The sequence below is a fragment of the Crocodylus porosus genome, unplaced genomic scaffold (genome assembly GCF_001723895.1).
Source record: "Crocodylus porosus isolate Cpor-Errol unplaced genomic scaffold, CroPor_comp1, whole genome shotgun sequence".
Taxonomy (NCBI): Eukaryota; Metazoa; Chordata; order Crocodylia; family Crocodylidae; genus Crocodylus; species Crocodylus porosus.
The window spans coordinates 10,864,712-10,873,012 of NW_017728925.1; the positions used below are offsets into that span (position 1 = coordinate 10,864,712).

The 8,301-nt window shown below is 53.3% G+C and overlaps 1 protein-coding gene across 3 annotated transcripts in view; it reads left to right on the top strand.

Annotated features, from left to right (window-relative positions):
• The first annotated feature begins 1,249 nt into the window (after window positions 1-1,249).
• The window catches only part of NTMT1 (N-terminal Xaa-Pro-Lys N-methyltransferase 1), a 16,630-nt gene continuing 9,578 nt past the window's right edge, over window positions 1,250-8,301 (top strand). For 2 of the 3 annotated variants that reach the window (XM_019540773.1, XM_019540771.1), the window contains exon 1: window positions 1,250-1,312. The gene's annotated coding sequence lies outside the window, so the exon portion shown is untranslated. The remainder of the gene's footprint in view (window positions 1,313-8,301) is intronic. The other variant, XM_019540770.1, reaches the window with a different exon arrangement.

An 8,301-nucleotide genomic window follows, 5' to 3' on the forward strand; every position in this document is an offset into this window, starting at 1 on the left:
TTCTCCACGTCCCTCTTGAAGTGCGGTGCCCAGAACTGGACACAGTACTCCAGCTGCGGCCTGACCAGCGCCGCATAGAGGGGGAGCAAGACCTCTCTGGACCTGTTAGTGATGCCCCTGTTGATGTATGACAGGGTGCAGTTGGCTCTGCCTATTGCTTCGTCACATTGGCGACATATTCATCCTGGAGTCAATCATGACTCCAAGATCCCTCTCTGCCTCTGTGCTGCTGAGAGGGGCAGCCCCTAACCTATAACCATAATGCTGGTTCCCTCTCCCCAGGTGCAGCACCCTGCACTTGTCCTTGTTGAACCGCATCCTGTTCAGATCCGCCCACTTCTCCAACCTACCCAGGTCTGCCTGGATGTGGTCCGAGCCTGCCGGTGTATTCACTTTACCCCCCAGCTTGGTGTCATCAGCTAACTTGAACAGGGCGCTCTCCACACCCTCGTCCGGGTCGCTAATGAAGATGTTGAACAGCGCCAGCCCAAGGACCGAGCCCTGGGGGACTCCGCTGCCCACGCCCTCCCAGGTCGACATCGACCCGCCCACCACCACCCTCTGGGTGCACCCCTGGAGCCAGTTTGCCACCCATGAGACCGTGCATTCGTCAATGCTGCAGTCCCTCAGCTTGCCCACCAGAATTGGGTTGGGACACTGTGTCGAAGGCCTTCTGGAAGGCCAAGAAGATGACATCGACTTCCTCCTTCACACACAAGCTCTTTGTTACCTGGTTGTAGAAAGAGACCAGGTTAGGCAGGATTGGCCTTGCACGAACCCATGCTGGTTACCCCTCAGTCTCACTTCCCCTGCAGGGCTCTCACAAATGTGGAATCCGTATGTGTTTTTAAGGACAGACACAGTGAGTGAGGTGTCTTGATCCTAGCTAAGTCATGGACAACATGGGAAGTTTCAGAATATGAACAATTTTTTTTTTTTTAGTTTTAACCCATGCTCTGTTAATAATATGAGCTCAAAAGGGAAATTTTGCAACTAAGATTTACCCTTGATTCAATTAACATCACTGAAGTCCGCAATGAAGTAAGGTGGAGGGGCCTACTTAGAACCAAAGAACCAAAGAAAGGCGCCATCTCTGTAATGCTTCCCCTACCTTTTCTGGGGGGCCTGAGGATGCTCAAGCCAGCCAGGGTCCCACTGACCCAAACGCAGCAGGACAAGGTACAGCTGGAGCTGTCTTCAGGCACATCCAATGTTCTTTGTTTCTACAGGAAATCCATTGAAGAGCCTTCCACCAAAAGCAAGAAAACCCTCTGGATTGTCAAAGGAATGATCCTGCCCAGCTGCAAAGCAGGTAGGAGAAGCATCTACAGCAGAACGTCCTTTTCCCCATGCCCCCGCAGCCCTGCTGAGGGTCTCGGACTTCTAAGAATTGATCTAACTCTGTTGCCATCAAAGTCAGCAGACCTGTTCCCATCAGAGCACATCAAAATATTTGTGTTGAGGCATTTTTTAAATGAATTTTAGCAAAAATATTAGTGCTTGGGTTTCTGGAGCCTGGGGATGGTGTTCACAAAAAGTCTTTTTGAAAGCTCAGCAGGTTTTTATTTTTAGTTTTTTTACTGAAAAACAAAGAAGTAAATTATTTCTTGAGGAAATGTAGAGAAACAAAGAGAAAGAGAGAAGAAAATGTGTTGAACATACTTGCAAAACCTGATTGGCCGTTTCTAGCTGGCAATGATGTCAGTGGGAAACAGGCCAAAGACTAATAAGCCCATCTGAAAATCCCACCGTTACTCCAGGAACAGAGCGACATCCAGCAATGGGAGCAAGAAGTGAAGTGAGTGAGGTCAGGGTGCTCCATGCTGGCACTGCCCCAATGATTCGTGGCCCAGCCCGTGGCCCTGATGGCCTCCTCTGCAGCAGGAGCTGTTCACGTGTAATGTGCCACCTCGGATGAAAGACGCACGGTGAAGCAATTACTAGGAGCTTCCCTTTTTCAACTGTCTCCTGGACGGTGGCTGTTTCAAGCCAATGGGCACAACTTTGACCTGAGATCAAGGACCTCTACCAAGGAGAGTTTGCATGCACAGAGTAGTGAAGAAATTGCCCCACTCCTTCCTGGTCGGGATTTGGAGTAGTGGCTAGATGTAAAGTCCACTGGAGAGACCACTGGATGGGCTCAGCCTTGGCTAACCTTGGCCAGCTCTCTGCCCTTTGCTGAGTCTCTCTGCTTACCCACCTGTAAGATAGGGGTAATGTTACCTACCCTTCATAAAGTGCTTTGAGAAGTAAGGAGGAAAACCCTGGAGGAGCTCAGTAGTGTTACTGGACAGTTTTATCAGCTCCCTGTCATTGTTTCACAGCCAGTGACCTGATTGCAGTACTTACACCCTTGACTGGGATGGTTTAGTCAGGGATGTTCCTGCCTTGAGCAGGGTGCTTGGCTAGATGACCTCAGGAGGGCCCTTCCAGCCCTACTTTCCTATGAACCTATGATCCTACCCCATACCTCTGTTTCCTCCCCAGGTCCAGCAGGGCTGCTAGCATTAACTTATGTCACAGGGATGTGCTAATGATTCCTTTGTAGCTGTGAAATGCTGTGAGGCAACAAAAAAAAAGTACTAGATAAATGCAACATTTTCTGTTTGTAGCAGTGAGTGTTTTGCTCAAATAAGGACTGGAGGGATTGAGCCCCATCCATCTTTTTCTTTGGATGTAGGTCTAATCCAGTCTGTAACATATGAATAACTGAGAGTGCTGAGCCTGGGCTGAGAGGTTGGATCTGGCTTTGAGGGGGTGAAGTGGCATGTGCTTCCTACCAGGTGTTCTGGGTTTGGTCCCTTTGCATCTCTGTGACTGAGCCTGTGATCTTTTTCAACTGCCTTTGAAACCAGAGAACGTCAGGGGAGATTTTCAAAGGCACAGTTGGGAGCTAAGTGGCCAGATCCCATTGTCTTTTGAGCCTTTGCAGATCTCCCCTGTAATTACACGCAAAGCTTGGTTGCATTGCCAGAGAGGAATATGGCCCCCTTCCCGACCACTCTGAATCCCGGGGCTCCAGTAACAGGTTAGGAGCTGCCCGCTGGAAGCCATCTGCAGTGCAGACCAACAGCCACAACTTCAGTGAACCAACCTGCCAGCAGATACTGCTATGTTTTCTTGTTTGGCAGTACAGGACAGCCAGTTTCTACCTGTCTCCATCCAGAGTATGGCTCTCATCATGACACCAAGATCACCACCACTGCCTTTCCTTTTGGTTCCTTACCGGCTAGATGAGAGTTCGGTGCCAGGCATTTATGAAGGGTTGCATGAGAAGTCGTTCCTTTAGACTTCTCCAGTGGTGACTTTTGCTCTTGATAGCCCATCCCTGGCCACTGCTGGAAGTGTGGGGGAGCTGGGATACGGTGGAAGAGAAGGGCATGAGTGATGTTTGTGTTCGATAGACGTTCAGGCACAGGAGGCAGGATTTGGCTGACAGAGCCAAAGGCACAATGGATTGAACCTCAGCCCCCGGTTGGAGGTGCTCCTGAGATAGTCCTGATACCCTGGCAAGAGCACAGCTGCAGGGGACTTTAGCAAGAGCTCAGATGGGTCCTCAGAAAAGCCCCTTAGGTGGACCCTTGCTTTGATGTAGTATGGACATTCCTATGCAAGGTGCAGCAGGACTCCCACCCCTTCTTACCAGTTCAACCCCACTGCTGGGTGAAGCGAGTAGGGGGTGAGGCATGGCCCTCCCCTTGCCTCCTCCTCCCTGCCCCCATCTGCTTCCCAGAGACTTCGGAGGTAGCCAGCACAAGGAGCTTAGGTGAGTGTGCTCAGAGAGCAAATGGCCATCATGCCAAGGGCCAGGAGGGAACGCGACATCCTTGGATATTCTCTTGCCCCTCTGCAGGAGTTGTCTGTATCACTGCAAGGACCCTGGAAATCTCACCCCTTCATTTGGGAGGGATCCAGGATTTCCCAGAGGGGAGTGCAGGAGCAACAACCTGCACTCCCAGGCAGGGGCGGGGGGCTGGAGCTGCAGCGCCTGCTCCCAGCCTCCTCCACTCCATCTGTGAGGGCAGACTGTTTAAAGTTTTACTTCCTAAAGCACGTGAAAATCCCCTTTCCTTCCCCACTCTGCTCAGAGGCAGCCCCCCATGCACACTTGTCTTCTCCCCCCTACTCCCCTGCCTGACACTGCTGCTTTCTCCTCTGCCCTTAGGTGGGGAAGGTCCAGCATCAGGCGGACTGAGCAGAGGCTGGGCTCACTGGGGGGGGAGAGTGGTGACTGGGAGAGGCGCTCCCCCCACCCTGCCCAGGGCAGGAATGAGCGGTGGACAGGAACGGCCTTGATGCTTCCTCACTCCTGGGACAGCAGGGAAAGCCAGGCAGGGGCGTGGGGGGAAAGGGGCAGAGAGGGGATGTGCTTTTGAACAGGAAGGGAAAGGAAGAGGGGATTTTCACATGCTTTAGGAACTTTAAAAAGTCCCTGGAGGTTCCCACAGTGCAGTGCAAGCCAAAAGGGGGGTGCGTCCATACCACTGCCCCCGCTCGGGATCCACCCCTGCCTTCCTTCACCAAGGTCAGCAGGGAAGGGAGGCTGGTGGGGGGGACAAGGTTAGACAACACGTTTTCCTACCAAATCCTGATCTTTTTTTTTAAATCTAAACCTGGGAGAAATGTGCTTTCTTTTCTGAAAGATTTCTCTGCAGCCAAACAGGCAGACGATTAAACGTGTTGGAAGGACATTTTTAAATTAAAAAAATCACTCTCTGGCTTAGAACCTGAATGCAAAATCGCAGCCAACGGCAATGGAGGCAGATGATTTATAAACCTCTTAGCCTGCAACTATTCTGCACTGGCACTCACATGATTGCTGATGTAATCCACTGGTTCAGGGCATGTTAGCTACCCCACTACAGTGGTTGGTCCACATAAAAGGATAGGAGACAACTAGTGCTACCAGCTACAGAAGCCACTCTTTTAGGTCAAGTGGTGGAGGCCCAGGCTTTGAGATTTCCAAAGCTGCCAGTGGGATTTTGGCAATTAATTGGAGTCAGTTGTCCAAGTCCATTGGGTCACATTGAGAATCGCTGCCTTGGTGTGTGTGGTCCATGGCTCAATCAACACTGTTGACCCATGGAAGTGATGGACTGTTTCCAGGCCAAGAGTAGGATATGTCCCTACAGCTGATGCGGTTGAATGGAGAGGCAATGGCCAGGCCAGGGTGTGAGGCCTAGCTCTTGGGGTCCCCAGCTCCACTTGGTCAAAGGTAGACTTGCCCTACTAGGCCTGGCTTGGAGTCTTCTGCTTGTTTTCAAATGGGTTGAGCTCACTGGGTGGTTGCATTCAGAATGTAATTGTCCACGGGGTGGTTTGCTACCTATCCGCCTCCTTTGGGACAGCTGCTTTGGTGTGCAAGTCTGCTTACTGCTTCCTACGTTGGACGTGGAGCCAATCCTAAGTCCTGTGCATTTGAATGCTGGGCTGCAAGGCCACCCATTGCATTTTTTAATCCAGGGCCACATACCATGTATTTTTAATGGAAAATGTCACTTGTGACATGGCAGGTAAAAGATTCTCTGAGGCTTTAGCAAATGTGCAGGGCCTGAACTGCATAACTAGCAGGTGCCTTTTCATATGTGCCTGAAGGAGCAAGTGGGTTTGGGGTCCCACCTTGGCACTTTGATTGCACAGTGGCTACCAGAGGGATGGGCAGTGTGGGGCAGGATCCCAGCTGGGTGAGTAGGGTGCTGACTCCATCGCCTGCCCTTAGATTGGCCACAGACAGAGCTCTTGCTCCAAATGCCCCCTGACGACTACATTGCTTCCAGTCTGTGCCTGTGCCAGAGGTCACAGGAGAGGGCATCCTGGTTTCCACGTCAGACCCCACTTGTCGGAGAGAGGTCCACCCTGTTCCATCTGTTCTTCCTCCATGACCCCAGATCTTCGTCTTGGGATGGGTCCTGTGTGGACCTTCCTTGCTCTCTGCTCAAAGCCACCGCCTTTTTGCCTTGGCTCAAAGCTCATATCAAGTCCCCAAGCACTTCCTGCCTGACAGTCCAGGCCCTTCAACTTCTTGCTGCCCTGGAGGAGGGCATCCTCACTGGCACGCAGCATATGAGGCAGCAAATACCCCGCAGGGGAAGCAGAACTTCAAAGGTCCAGGATATTATTGCTAAAGTGCAGCCCCTGCTGAGGGTGGTGGCAGCAGCCAGACAATGCACAGAGCACTGGGTAACGGTGTTGGAAGGGTTGGATGGACTTGCTGTTATATCCAGGGCAGAGCAGGTGCTCAGCTCTTAGGAGCGTGCCCAGACCTCTTCTCCCAGGCACAAAATAAATTCCAGGGGGCTCATGCGTGAAAGGGATGGATCAACTTCATGTGTTTGCAGCAAGCCTGGTCCCAGCCTGATGCTTATAGCACAGAGCCATCCCCTCCAGACATGGTAGCATTAGCGCTCAGGTGTGAAGGCAGGGCTCCTCCTTACCCCCCGTGACTAGAGCATCCCCCCCCAGCGCTAGGGCAGCAGAGCAGACGGGTGGAGGACGGCAGTGCTCAGAAGCTCAGCTCGACCTTCCTGCCTACACCCCTCCCCAGCAGGAAGGCACTGGCTGGAGCGGGCAGGGGATGCCCCGATGGGTTTCCGTATGCCCCAGAGCTCTGGCTGTCTGCAGCATTGCCTGCAAGCTGCTTGTAGCACATCCAAGCAGAGCCAGCACTCACATCAGATTTTCCCATGAAGCCCTCTGAAAGGAGCTTGGCTCCCATCCAGCCATTAGAAATGGAAATGTACCATCTCCCGGAAAGCGCCAACCAGCCTAGCCTAGCTTTTATGTTCCTCCCTCCCCTGCCGTCAGGGGACTCACTCCAGCATTCGACAGCAGGGCTTCCAGCGAGGCAGAAAACCAGCCTCGTGGACACCTCGTCCACAGGTTCCCGGGGGCCCGGAGTCCGTGGTCGCATCCCCCGTGAGTTGGTTTGGATGCAGCCATGATCTCCAAGCTTCTGCTCAGCTTTCAGCCCCCAAAGCCTCTTGAAAAAGGAGGTCCAGGCGACCAGCCTCTGCCTTGCTCCACGTCCCACCTCTTTTGCGGTCAGGAAGTCTGGTCTGTACGAGCACACGGAGGTGGGAAGGTGCGAGTGTGCAATGGCTGTACCTCACGGAGGACTCCTGCCCTTCACCTGTCTCATCCAACTGTAGCAAAAGAAAGGTGGCTGTGATTAGGGATAGAGGGACTCAAGGTGCTGGGAGTCTCACGCTGTTAAATCCCACAGTCCCTGAGCTAGCGGTTACTTTGGGGGGTGTTTCTACAGTGCCCAGTGCAGTAGGGCCCTGGTTTGTGTCAGGGGCCTCTAGCTGAGCCCACGATACGGGCTATTAAAGATCCTGGTCAAGCTAACCAAGCACTCCCAGCCTGCAGCTCTGAGTTTCTGTTCCCACTGGGTCTGCCATTCAGATCTACCCCAGATCCCTCCAGAGCTGTGTGGACCCAGTGCTCTGGGGTTGGCCTTGTCTCTCACCGCAGCCCTTTGCTTTTTGAGGGTGATTCCAGGTTTCCAAACCAAGGTGTTTTTCTGAGTCAAGGGCAAGCGTGGTCTGAGGAAGGACTGCAGATATCTTCCCTCAGGGCAAAGTGTGGCAAGCATTGCAGGGGGAGCAGATTTCTGGTGGAGACAATTTGTCCTCCTTCCCTCCACGACCTCATATCTTCCCTGCTGCTCATGCCCTGGCATCCCACCCCCGCCCCTCCCTGAGCTACTCTTTGCCTTCACTCCTCCTCTCTCTCCCCTTCCACACTCCCTTATTCACCTCCTTTCCAGAGCAAGTGCATTCAGTGGTACAGGGATTTATCTCAAATTTGTGAGTCTGCAGCGTGTGAGGGGCTTGGAGACTGGGCAGAGCAAATCCCCCTTCCCAAGGCATCCAGAGCTTTCTGAGGGCGGTGGGGTCCCTTGTAGCCCAAAGGGGAAGTGCAGCTCTCAGATGCAAAGCAGCACCCCCCAAATCTGCCCCACAGCAGGGCTCAGCAGCAAAGGCGAGGGCAAGGTCCTGGGAGCAGAGGATGGACAGAGAAGATGAGACAAGACCAGGTTGCCAGCTTGGTCCCAGCTGCCCCGACCCCCATGTGATCGCTGGGCTGGCCCAGACGGAGCACAGGCTCTGTGCGGGGCTCAGGGGCAGTGCTGGGGCCCCGCAGCGTTTCTGCTTTGCTGAGTGCACCAGGGAGGGGAGCAAAGTTTCCCTAGTCACCAAGACTGGGGAGGGAAGGAGCACATCTGCCCCCCAGAAGGCCCCGGAGCCCAGCAGCTGTAGAGGACTCAGCCTCGCCGGAGCTCATCCCCTTTCAGTGAAC